Source organism: Bufo bufo, chromosome 6 (genome assembly GCF_905171765.1).
Source record: "Bufo bufo chromosome 6, aBufBuf1.1, whole genome shotgun sequence".
Classification (NCBI taxonomy): Eukaryota; Metazoa; Chordata; class Amphibia; order Anura; family Bufonidae; genus Bufo; species Bufo bufo.
The window spans coordinates 393,128,191-393,141,370 of record NC_053394.1 but is presented as its reverse complement, the minus strand read 5'-3'; the positions used below and the strand labels follow the sequence as shown (position 1 = coordinate 393,141,370).

Below are 13,180 nucleotides of genomic sequence, written 5' to 3'. Positions count from 1 at the left end.
GAGGTCCGAGAACACATCCGTGTTCCGAATAATGAACTCCCTGGCTTCCTGAGCCTGTTTAGGGGAGAGGCTTTCAGTAATTTTCACTGTGGCAGCTGCTTCCATTGCTACAGACAGAGGGGCCGAAACCGCTTCCCCTAAGAACCCTGGTCGTCGGCTGTCTTCCGTACAGGTTTCCCTATCTCTCCATGGTTTGAGCAGATTCACATGGTCCACCTGCTACGGCTTTCGCCTCTCTGGCTGGTGTACCTTGTAATCTACCTCTCCAATTTTTTCAAGTACCTCGTAGGGACCCTGCCACCTAGCTAGAAACTTACTGTCTACAGTCGGTACCAGAACCAACACCTGATCACCTGGGTTAAAGTTGCGGACCCGAGCCTCCCGATTATAGACCCTACTCTGGGCTCGCTGTGCTTCCTCCATATCCTCCCTAACCAGAGGTAACACGGTTTCCATCCGTCCTTGCATCTGGGTGACTTATTCAACAACACTTTGGTGCGGTGTGGGCTGTTGTTCCCCCGCCTCTTTGGCCACGTCCAACAAACCGCGAGGGTGTCTGCCGTATAGCAGTTCGAAGGGCGAGAACCCAGTAGAGCAACGACAACGTCTTTAACTTAAAACAGTTTATTGTTTATTCACACATAAGGATAAGCAAAACAAAAAGTCAGTTTCAAGGAAAACAGTCACCTTGAGTCTGGTGTTTGTTCACACCATGCAGCAATTTAGAAGTCCTTGGACATAGTAGAAACTATCTGCTCTCACGCCAACAAGGTAGCAGGCCTTTACCTAGGCCCAAACTCCCAGGTCCCAACACAGAGACTGACAGAGCTTCACTGTCAGAGAGGAGTAAATTACTACCACCTAACAGTGCTACCCAACCCAAGACCCGGCCTGGAACGTGGGGAGAAGCCATCCACCCTGCACTTTGGCTGCTCCCAGAAAGAGCCGGTCCGGATCGGCTTTACAGCCATACTAAATAGCAAAACCATGTCAGCCAGCACTAGCTGCCGCTGACACATGAAATTACCGGCTCTTACCTCACTGAGGCCAGGAATGTCGGTGACACATACCTTCCGTCAATGACATACCCTTGTGCCTTCCTACAGCAGTCATAATCAGTTCCTGGGCTACATCATACCACATTGTGGCCTGGTCATATTTGCTATGGTCCTCCAGCAACCCCTTAAAATGAGTAAGAAATTTCTGCCATGCTGGTTCATCCAATGTTCCATTCACACCTGCTCCCAATTTCTTTAACATTTGTCTACAGTCTTTGGTTACTTCAGTGCCCTTTGTACATTGCACAATATCTATTGCAGAGACCCATTTCTCTGCTTCCTTTTCGGAGGAACGTTTACTCTGTGTAGCCCCCATCCCGTGGGTGCCTCTTTGTAATTCACTGTCCAGGTACTCGCACCTCGTGAATTATAACAGTGCTGTGGACACACTTCCGAGGCAGCACTATCAGTAGTGCCGTGGACACACTTCCAAGGGAGCACTATCAGTGGTGCTGTGGACACACTTCCAAGGGAGCACTATCAGTGGTGCTGTGGACACACTTCCAAGGGAGCACTATCAGTGGTGCTGTGGACACACTTCCAAGGGAGCACTATCAGTGGTGCTGTGGACACACTTCCAAGGGAGCACTATCAGTGGTGCTGTGGACACACTTCCAAGGGAGCACTATCAGTGGTGCTGTGGACACACTTCCAAGGGAGCACTATCAGTGGTGCTGTGGACACACTTCCAAGGGAGCACTATCAGTGGTGCTGTGGACACACTTCCAAGGGAGCACTATCAGTGGTGCCGTGGATACACTTCCGAGGCAGCACTATCAGTAGTGCCGTGGACACACTTCCGAGGCAGCACTATCAGTGGTGCTGTGGACACACTTCGAGGCAGCACTAACCACTGGTGGCAACACTACAGCATAGTCTTACACAGAGTAAGTCACACGTCCTCTCTATTGTTACTCGCTGGATACCCCTTGAAGCCTTCTACGTTCTTTCTATGGCACAGGAAGCACACACACACTGTTATGCAAATTATTATCACTGCAACCACCCAATCCAAACTGGTATCATAATACCCACGCATGTATACACTGTGCAGCACAGGAGTTGGCAGCAATGCAGTTATCCTTCCTCACACAATATGAGCAGGCACTCAGTACATGTGAAATCACCCAACATGACATAACATTGGAACAACCCTTGACCTCAGGAGCCTTTTTCAGGTACCAACAAGGAACTGCAGGGCCCCTATCCAATCTTACTGGACAGCTTTATACACTGCCACGTCTCACAGGATAGATCCATCAACCTTTTCTCCACCAGAACCAGAGGCCTCCAGAGTCACGGATCGGAACAAGCCAGTCAGCGAGCTCTGGACTTTCAGCTTGGCCCAGGGGGAGCAGGGTCAGACCCCTCCAAGATTCAGCTTATCTCAGCCACTCACACACACGTGCATTCATACTCCTAGAGACAGTTTGCACATATAGGGGAAATAAAGCAAACGTTCACCAGAAGAAGGTGCAGGCACCACGTTCACACACCACACTGCAGAACAGCGAGCAGAGCTCAGGAGACAGGCAGTTACACAATGGGTTACTTACCGCGGTCTTCCTGGGTCCTGGTATCCATATCGGGGTCTGCAGCTAGGGGCGCTGTTGTGATGTACGCATTTTCCACCCAAAAATGTTGTGGCAGACCAAGGGTCAGTCACGTGAGGATCGAGCCACGTGTTCAGGTGAATGACGTCGACGGAGGAAAATGAGAGAAGTCCGCGCACAGTTCACAACTCTGCCAGGATCCCAAAGTGGTAGTGTCCTAGCCCCTGTATTTATACCCGTTCCAAGGGTGTAACCTCTTAAAGTAAAGACATAATTGGTTCACAAATATTCCAACCATGGCTTCTGATTGGCACACACATAGTACGTCTAATTGGTCAGAACTGAATCCATTTACTGATTGGTTAATGCTCTATGAGCTTTCTCCTTGCTAAGACTATGGTTTTCAGCAAGCAATGCATACTTGGTCATTAGCAGCACACGGCTTATCTTATCCTAACACACACAGATGATAACTGGTTTTCAGCTGAAGCCATCGCCATCTTATTGCGCACATAGAAAATAAAAGACAAAAGTCTCTTTGTAAAATGGCAGCCACAGGAAAGCTGGATACTTTTTTTTAACAACGCTGAATATATTTTTCTTCTGAAATACGCCACTAAAGGCTTTAGCACATATAACTGCAACAGTGAACTGCGAATATATTTTTATTTTTCCACTTAATACGCCACTAAAGGCTTTTCAACACAGCACTTGCACCAATAACAAGAACGGTTTGCTGGAATTACAGAGCTGTATAATGGCTATTTGGATCCGCAGCTTTACCTCTCCGAGCCGGTCCTGCCTCCGATCACAATCTGTCGGACATTTCCGCCGTTCTCCAGCGTCGCCGGATGCGTTTTTTCTAATCTCCGACGACTAAAATCTCATCTTTGATATTCTGCCAATGACACAAAACTGACGCAAGGCAGCGCTATTAAAGGGAACTTATCTCCTTCCACTGATCACTGATTATGGGGGTCCCTTGCCAGTCATGAGAACGGAGCCCCCCCCCCACTGTGGAAATCCTACATCTGCCCCGACATAAGATATCGTTGACATCATTTCTAATAACTGATATGGAGAAAAGGGACAGAGTTACCCCTAAACATCTCCTGAGCGCACACAGAGCCCTGATCAGACATCAATGTGAATGATCCCTATTCAGACCTCAGATAAGAGCCCCATGCCTCATATCAGCCCCCAGAAGTGTTCATGAGCCTCATGTTTTATAAAATAAAAAACCCACTTACCTCTCCTGCTCCTCACCGCCCGCACTCTTCTTCCTCCTGCTGTCGGCTGTGAGCTGGCGAGCACAGCGTGGCGTCACAGAGCGCCTCACGTTGTGCGCAGCCCTGCACAGCCCACAGCTGAGGACTAAGAAGCGGTAAGTACAGAGCCTTCACCGCTTCCCGATCCTCCGGTACTAATCAGCGCTTACATAATAGAAGCGCTCATTAGTATTTGCCCCATAAGACGCAGGGTCATTTCCCCCCCACTTTTTGGGGGAAAAAATGCATCTTATGGGGCGAAAAATACGGTACATCGTTGGCTCTGCTACATGGACATGACAAAGACTCAGCTGTAGTAACTGAACATTACACATACACAGCTCTGCTGCGCACACTGATACAAGTCTTCAGAGGCATATTACACATAAACAGCTTGGTTGTATGCACATACAGCTCAACTACATAAACATTACAGCTCTACAGCACTGCTACATACAGACTAGAACAAGCATCCTCAAACTGCGGCCCTCCAGCTGTTGTAAAACTACAACTCCCACAATGCCCTGCTGTAGGCTACCTGTAGGCTGTTCGGGCATGCTGGGAGTTGTAGTTTTGCAACAGCTGGAGGGCCGCAGTCAGGCCCGTCGCTAACAGACAGGCAAAACAAGCAATTGCTCTGGTTAGAATATACCATCGGATCTGAGTTTTACGAGCTCAGTGAGATTGTAAAAACTCAAATCCGATGGTATATTCTAACCCATCATGGCACTGTTTAGGGGAGGGGGGATCTGTGGATGGCACTGTTTAGGGGGGATCTGTGGATGGCACTGTTTAGGGGGGGGATCTGTGGATGGCACTGTTTAGGGGGGGATCTGTGGATGGCACTGTTTAGGGGGGATCTGTGGATGGCACTGTTTAGGGGGGAGATCTGTGGATGGCACTGTTTAGGGGGGATCTGTGGATGGCACTGTTTAGGGGGGGATCTGTGGATGGCACTGTTTAGGGGGGGGAATCTGTGGATGGCACTGTTTAAGGGGGAGATCTGTGGATGGCACTGTTTAGGGGGGAGATCTGTGGATGGCACTGTTTAGGGGGGGATCTGTGGATGGCACTGTTTAGGGGGGGAGATCTGTGGATGGCACTGTTTAGGGGGGGAGATCTGTGGATGGCACTGTTTAGGGGGGAATCTGTGGATGGCACTGTTTGGGGGGGATCTGTGGATGGCACTGTTTAGGGGGGGGGAATCTGTGGATGGCACTGTTTAAGGGGGAGATCTGTGGATGGCACTGTTTAGGGGGGAGATCTGTGGATGGCACTGTTTAGGGGGGGATCTGTGGATGGCACTGTTTAGGGGGGGATCTGTGGATGGCACTGTTTAGGGGGGGAGATCTGTGGATGGCACTGTTTAGGGGGGGATCTGTGGATGGCACTGTTTAGGGGGGATCTGTGGATGGCACTATTTAGGGGGGATCTGTGGATAGCACTGTTTAGGGGGGATCTGTGGATGGCACTGTTTAGGGGGGATCTGTGGATGGCACTGTTTAGGGGGGGATCTGTGGATGGCACTGTTCAAATTTCATGCACATTAAATGCAACAGCAGTATTTGCACTGTAAACCTCCTTTTTTATTTATATAAAGTGTGGGTGAACTTAAACTGTATGGCTATACTGTGGTTTCTGTAGGCTTTGCGTGCGTGGAGGGGGGGGGGCCTCCATGTCTATTTTGCTTGGGGCCCCCAAATTCCTTCAAACGGCCCTGGCCGGAGTTTGAGGATGCCTGCCCTAGAATTACAAACAGCACAGCAGAGCCCTACATACATAGAGCAGATAAACCTGTGATTTCTGTGACTCCTCCCACACATGATCACCTGGTCATGACATCATCACAGGTCCTTTACATCCTCCAGCAGCACAGCCAGGAGCCTGACTCCTCCCACACATAGTCACCTGGTCATGACATCATCACAGGTCCTGTACCTTCTCTTGCAGTACAGCCTGGAGCCTGACTCCTCCCACACATAGTCACATGGTCATGACATCATCACAGGTCCTGTACCTTCTCCTGTAGCACAACTTGGAGTCTGACTCCTCCTACACATGATCACATGGTGAAGACATCATCACAGGTCCTTTACTTCCTCCTGCAGCACAGCCTGGAGTCTGACTCCTCCTGTAAACGCAGGAAGAAATAGAAACACAGGTAAGTGGAACCCTCACCAGCTCCACACATGTAAGACTCCACAGCGGAGAAGATCCGCAGGTAATAAACAGATTCCCAACAACCTGAACCAGGAAGTAAGCACGCAGGCTCCTGGGGCAGGACACCAGCTCAAAGATATTATTATAAAAAGCAGTTGACAAGAGTTCACTTCTAAGGTATAATGTGTTTCGTGGACCGGCCTTCCCCTCATTCAGGTACAACAAAAGCCAGCAGCAGGGGGCGTTATATAGAAGACATATCCAGGAGATCTCAGAGGCGTGGACTGGAGCAGGGGGCGTTATATAGAAGACATATCCAGGAGATCTCAGAGACGTGGACTGGAGCAGGGGGCGTTATATAGAAGACATATCCAGGAGATCTCAGAGACGTGGACTGGAGGAGGGGACGTTATATAGAAGACATATCCAGGAGATCTCAGAGACGTGGACTGGAGGAGGGGACGTTATATAGAAGACATATCCAGGAGATCTCAGAGACATGGACTGGAGGAGGGGGCGTTATATAGAAGACATATCCAGGAGATCTCAGAGACGTGGACTGGACCAGAGGGCGTTATATAGAAGACATATCCAGGAGATCTCAGAGACGTGGACTGGAGCAGGGGGTGTTATATAGAAGACATATCCAGGAGATCTCAGAGACGTGGACTGGAGCAGGGGGTGTTATATAGAAGACATATCCAGGAGATCTCAGAGACGTGGACTGGAGGAGGGGACGTTATATAGAAGACATATCCAGGAGATCTCAGAGACATGGACTGGAGGAGGGGGCGTTATATAGAAGACATATCCAGGAGATCTCAGAGACGTGGACTGGACCAGAGGGCGTTATATAGAAGACATATCCAGGAGATCTCAGAGACGTGGACTGGAGGAGGGGGCGTTATATAGAAGACATATCCAGGAGATCTCAGAGACGTGGACTGGAGCAGGGGGCGTTATATAGAAGACATATCCAGGAGATCTCAGAGACATGGACTGGAGGAGGGGGCGTTATATAGAAGACATATCCAGGAAATCTCAGAGATGTGGACTGGAGCAGGGGACGTTATATAGAAGACATATCTAGGGGATGTCAGAGACGTGGACTGTAGGAGGGGGTGTTATATAGAAGACATATCCAGGAGATGTCAGAGACGTGGACTGTAGGAGGGGGTGTTATATAGAAGACATATCCAGGAGATCTCAGAGACGTGGACTGGAGGAGGGGGCGTTATATAGAAGATATATCCAGAAGATCTCAGAGACGTGGACTGGACCAGGGGGCGTTATATAGAAGACAAATCCAGGAGATCTCAGAGACGTGGACTGGAGCAGGGGACTGGAATGCCCAAAGCATGAAAAATTCCTACTTTTCTTAAAAATCACTTAAAACATGACTGGATAAAAATGAGTCGCACTGCAAGAAGGGGATCACTCTCCCAAGGATATATAAATACAGGACAAAAGGCTGAAGTTGGTTTCTTATTCAAAAGTTGCAGTGAGCGTCCCGAGGGGAATCGGATAAAAGCGGCATAAAAATACAAATGATGGGCAGAATGAAATGAATTCGGGCACTGATCTCACACTGGTGACATACAGAGGGTGGTGAACAGATTGTAATATGGGGGCAGCTGCTGTATCAACACGAAGCCAAACACAACAAGAAATAGAAATACCGCATACAGAGGCCACACATAAGCTTATTTATTTACATATATATATAATGGGCACATTCGTCCTTGTTATATGGACCCCTGAGGAAGCTAGACTTGGCTGGTGATACGCGTGGGGCGTATTCACCTACACATAATGTCCACCGATTCTACTATTTGATAAGTATTCTGCATTATTTTGATGTCCTATTTACTAACTGTCTACTACTTTGGCGGCGCGTATTTGTTCTTCTTTTGAACCTGGTGGTGGTAGGTGTGAGTTAGACAGATGCACAGTCCACACACAATGCTGAAATTGTATACAATGATTTCAACTTTTTGGCTTTGTGTTTCTAAATAAATTATATATTTTTTAACATGATGTGCAGCCTCTGTATGCAGGATTTCTTTTTCATACAGAGGGTGGTGCCCGCACCATATACAGGGGAGTTAAACCCAAACAGGTTCTGGGCACAAGAACTGGCAGCAAAGTGGACAGACGGACACTGTCACTGATTTCAGTAAGTAACTGGTGTTTATATAGGGTTAAATGAATTTGGGCTGAGCTGAACTGAAATGTATATGATGTGAAGTAGGGCTGCAGCAAACGATTATTTTAGCAATCAAGTATTCTAACAATTATTTTTACGATTAATCAAGTAGTCTAATAAGGAAAACCTTCTTAAAATAACGTATTGCTTTATAAAAACTATATTTTTTATTTCTTACAGTGTGTGAAGCCGGTAATTCTGCTCGTAGATGATAAATATGATATAACGGCTCCAAAAATATATTAATAAATAGAGAATTACTAATAACGGAGAAGTGCGCAGCTCTCCAGTGTGAGGCGCTGACGAGACAGAAATCATAGAACGGCGAAAGGAAATTCACAAGTAAAGTGACTGAAATAAACAATAGTAAAATCACAAACCGATATGACAGACATCTGTAGGGGATGTGTCCTCCCCGACGTGCGTTTCATCTACTGCCTTCATCTTGGGGTTGGTGCTGCTGTGTGTGAGAAGCCTTTTATATCCGTGTATAATATAATACTCACCACTTAATTATGTGGCGCATGCGCGTACAGGAAGGAAGGAAACCTTGTCCCCGGCACTAAGAGGACACGCAGGGGGAAGCGGGACAGGAAGCAGTGGTCTCGTGCTCACCACGCCAGCACAGGGGAGGAGCAGCCAAGCAGAGTGCAGCGCATGCGCACATGATGAGGAGTATTAATGCTCCACATTGGAGAAAGACAGAATGACCCGGGGAAACAGGGAGAGATTCAGGAATTCCTTGGATTTCTTCATTCAATCCCTCCGGTGTCAGAGTCCGCATCCTGACACTCCAGAAGTCTTCTCCACCGATCAGCCGTGCAGACCCATCTCTACACCATGTAGGTATCAAACCGCCATCTTTATTATGTGTGATGGTGAAATGACGGACAAACTGCGGTTAGATTTCCCTGCATTAACCCCTTCAGAAAAAATTGGGAAAAATTCACCGTTTTCAAAATTTTTACTTCTCTGCTTTTCCGGCAGATAGTGATACCTCGTAAACCAGTTATTACTTTATATCCCCCATATGTCTGCTTTATGTTCCTCATTCTGTAAATGTCATTTTATGTTTTTTAGAACAGGCTTAGAAGTTTAGAAACAATTCTTAAAATGTTTACAAAAATTTCCCAAACCTGATTTTTAAAGGGGTTCTCCGGGCTTTTAATATTGATGACTGTGAGAAATGGACAACAATTCTCATAACTTTTATTAGCTGTGTATGTTTTATACCTGTCGTGTGATCCTATACATTTTGATGCCATTCTGTGATTGTACGTGCCGTTCTGTCTGGGCCTGCAGGTGGAATGCGCATTACCCTTGGAGGAAATCAGTTGATCACCTGAATGTTAAAAAACTGTCCCTTTGCAAGTGGTAATGAAGATGGTTCCTGGAAATACAGACAGACAGCATGGAACCAGCGGGGGTCCAGAAGTTTGAGTATGAAGAAAATATTGCATAAGCGATAACTCTGGTACAACTGACGTATTAATAATTGTGATCATTGCATTCCGCTTGATGTGGGCATCGTAGGGGGTCTAAACCTCCCATCCCTGACAACCAGCATTCCCACATAACCAGTATCTCACCTTCTGGGACAACCACACCAGTCATGTGTGGGATCAAAATGATCAGCCGGATATAATATACATTATTAAAACCTGTTGGGTCCCGAATATCCGTTAGTGTGGACGGGAAGCCATGTTTTATTACTATTTCATGTCTGCCAGCTGAGTAAGAGGTGGAGCATGCACAGGTAATGAGGGGCCATCCTAGAAGGATGGGACACAATAGGAGGGAGACTCCTCTCAGCTCCACTCTCTGCCGAATGGGGATAAAAATGAACTATTGGCAACATTTCTTAGACACAATTTGGGGATCCGATCAACATTGGGTTGTGTTCCACTTTCCTCCCATCCACGGAAACCAGAAGGAACTCTGACCACACAATTTGTTGTGTAAGAACCTTTCTGCTTTTTATCCTTATAGTTTTATACTGTTTTGTGCATGTTTATGTATGTCTTATTTCTTGTAACTTTTTGTAACTAAGTGCTGTACCTTTTTAGTACATTAAAGCAGATCTCTAATGGTTTTTCCTTGTGCCCTGAACGAGCCCAGTAACCTCTATTTTTTAAGTGTATGAGTGCGGTTTGTGTTACTGTGTATTTTAAGTGTGGCTTGTGCGACTGTGAGCCTTCTTGCGAGTGGGGCGCTGTGGGGTTTTCTATGAGCCCTTAATTAATCAGTGTATTGATTTAAATGTCCTAGCCCAGGGGTCTGCAATCTTTAAGACATAAAGAGCCACTTGGACCCGTTTCCGAAGGAAAAAAAAAACTGGGAGCCGCAAAACTATTGCGACATTTAAAAAAAATATAACACTGCATATATTGTTTCTTACCTTAATGCTATATACAGGATCGTGCAGTCAGCTGTCAATCTGAAGAAAAAAAGGACTTTTTCACTTAACAATGTAAAATATATTTTTGCAAATTAATAGCTAATTAAAATATTTAATTTACCTTTACCAGACCACCCCCAATCATGTGCCAGTAATACCAGACCCCCCTCCAATCATGTGCCAGTAATACCAGACCCCCCTCCAATCATGTGCCAGTAATACCAGACCCCCCTCCAATCATGTGCCAGTAATACCAGACCCCCCTCCAATCATGTGCCAGTAATACCAGACCCCCCTCCAATCATGTGCCAGTAATACCAGACCCCCCTCCAATCATGTGCCAGTAATACCAAACCCCCCTCCAATCATGTGCCAGTAATACCAAACCCCCCTCCAATCATGTGCCAGTAATACCAGACCCCCCTCCAATCATGTGCCAGTAATACCAGACCCCCCCTCCAATCATGTGCCAGTAATACCAGACCCCCCTCCAATCATGTGCCAGTAATACCAGACCCCCCTCCAATCATGTGCCAGTAATACCAGACCTCCCCAATCATGTGCCAGTAGTAATACCAGACCCCCCCCCCCCCAATGTGCCAGTAGTAATACCAGACCCCCCTCCAATCATGTGCCAGTAATACCAGACCCCCCTCCAATCATGTGCCAGTAATACCAGACCTCCCCAATCATGTGCCAGTAGTAATACCAGACACCCCCCCAATCATGTGCCAGTAGTAATACCAGACCCCCCCAAATCATGTGCCAGTAGTAATACCAGACCCCCCAATCATGTGCCAGTAGTAATAGCAGACCCCCCCCCCCCCAGTCATGTGCCAGTAATTCCAGGGGCCCCCCAAATTCCCCAATCATGTGCCAGTATAATACCATTATGTGCCAGACTGCCAGTTAAAAAAAAAAATAATTAACACTTATACTTACCTCTTTGGAGCGATGCGATGCAGGCCTCTTCCGGCCTGTGTCCCGACTCCAGCGCTGTACGGCTCAGGTGGCGCGATGAAGTCATCGCGCCGCCTACGCCGGCCTCTGATAGGCTGCCGGCCTAGTAGTGCCGGCAGCCTATCAGAGGAACAGGAAAGGGACACACCTCCCTGCCCTGCTCATCCGCACAGCCTCCTTTTGTATCGCTGTCCTGAGGACGGCGATGCAAACAGATCACTATGGAGATGAGCGCTTCGCTTCCACAATGGAAGCGCTCATCTCAGTGCCTGCCCAGCCGCCGCCGCACAGTGCCTGCCCCGCCGACGCACACACACTGCTCATGCCGCACACACACTGCTCATGCCCATGCCGGAGCCGCGGCAAAGGTTCAAAAGAGCCGCATGCGGCTCTGGAGCCGCGGGTTACTGACCACTGTCCTAGATGGTGGCAGTGTGTTGGGGTGCATGAGAGGCTGTGTCACGGTGTGATCAAGGCTCAATCTGAGGGCTGTGTGTAGGGGCGCGAGAGATTGAGTGCGTGAAATAGATCAACCCTTGGCAGTTGCACCTGGGTCACGTGACAGGGCGGTTCCCGTACGTGAGAATGACCTATCCTAAAGATAGGTCATCAATATCGGATCGGCGGGGATTCGACATCCGGCACCCCCACAGGTCAGCTGTATGAGGAGAAGGTGCACTCCGTCTCCTGTCCTGCTCACCGCTGTCATGTCTATGGCAAGCAGGAAGAGAGACAGGAGACGGCAGGAGCACACAGCGTGTGCCTTCTTCTCATACAGCTAATCGACTGGGGGTGCCAGGTGTCAGACTTCCCACCCCCCGATCTGATATTGATGACCTCTGCTCACCTATGATCTCGATGCGCTGCTGAATCCTATAGTTCTCTTGCACTGTTTCAGTGTCCGGAATGGTATGAAGGATACGTTTATTCCTCTCAATAGGTTGGTGACGCAATTACACTCGATGGATTAATACCGCAGTTACACCAGACGCATTTTGAAACTGTACGTTTTGTTCCTTAGTGGTTGCAATAGTATAAAAATGAGGGACCAATCGCTCCTTATCCGGAGCTGTGCTGATATCAGAACCTGGGCCGGACCGTGTCAGGATGTTTTTGTGGTATTCTAGTCATTCACAATGCACACCCTGCGGTTTCTTCAGTTGTTCTATAAACCAACAAATGAAACATACAAATGATGTAGATTATAAAATCCAATATATAGAAAATACAAAACATCCAAGTTGATCAACAAGTCATAAAACTGGGAATAAAGAAATCTAGAATAAAATAGACACATGTAGTGTAAAAGGGCTAATGTGGTCTTCATTCCGGGGTGTTAGTTCGCTCTGCAGGTCTGTCTTCATTTTGTTCTATATTTTGTTTTATTCCTGGTTTTAGGACTTGTTCATCAACTTTTATGTGTTGTATATTATATATATTGGATTTTATGACATATCATGAAACTGCCTTGACCTCACACATGTTGTTGACCATCACACATATAAAAAGAGAGAACACAACATCTACACTTTATTATCTCCTCCGATGTCTCCTCTTATTATCTCAAGTTATTGTAT

The 13,180-nt window shown here is 47.4% G+C and overlaps 2 protein-coding genes across 2 annotated transcripts in view; both read left to right on the top strand.

The window, feature by feature from the left end:
- LOC121003516 (zinc finger protein 208-like) overlaps positions 1-13,180 on the top strand; it is a 2,651,670-nt gene that overhangs the window by 670,002 nt on the left and 1,968,488 nt on the right. The gene's annotated exons all lie outside the window — the stretch shown is intronic.
- LOC121003537 (zinc finger protein OZF-like) overlaps positions 1-13,180 on the top strand; it is a 1,338,071-nt gene that overhangs the window by 1,289,242 nt on the left and 35,649 nt on the right. The window lies entirely within an intron of this gene.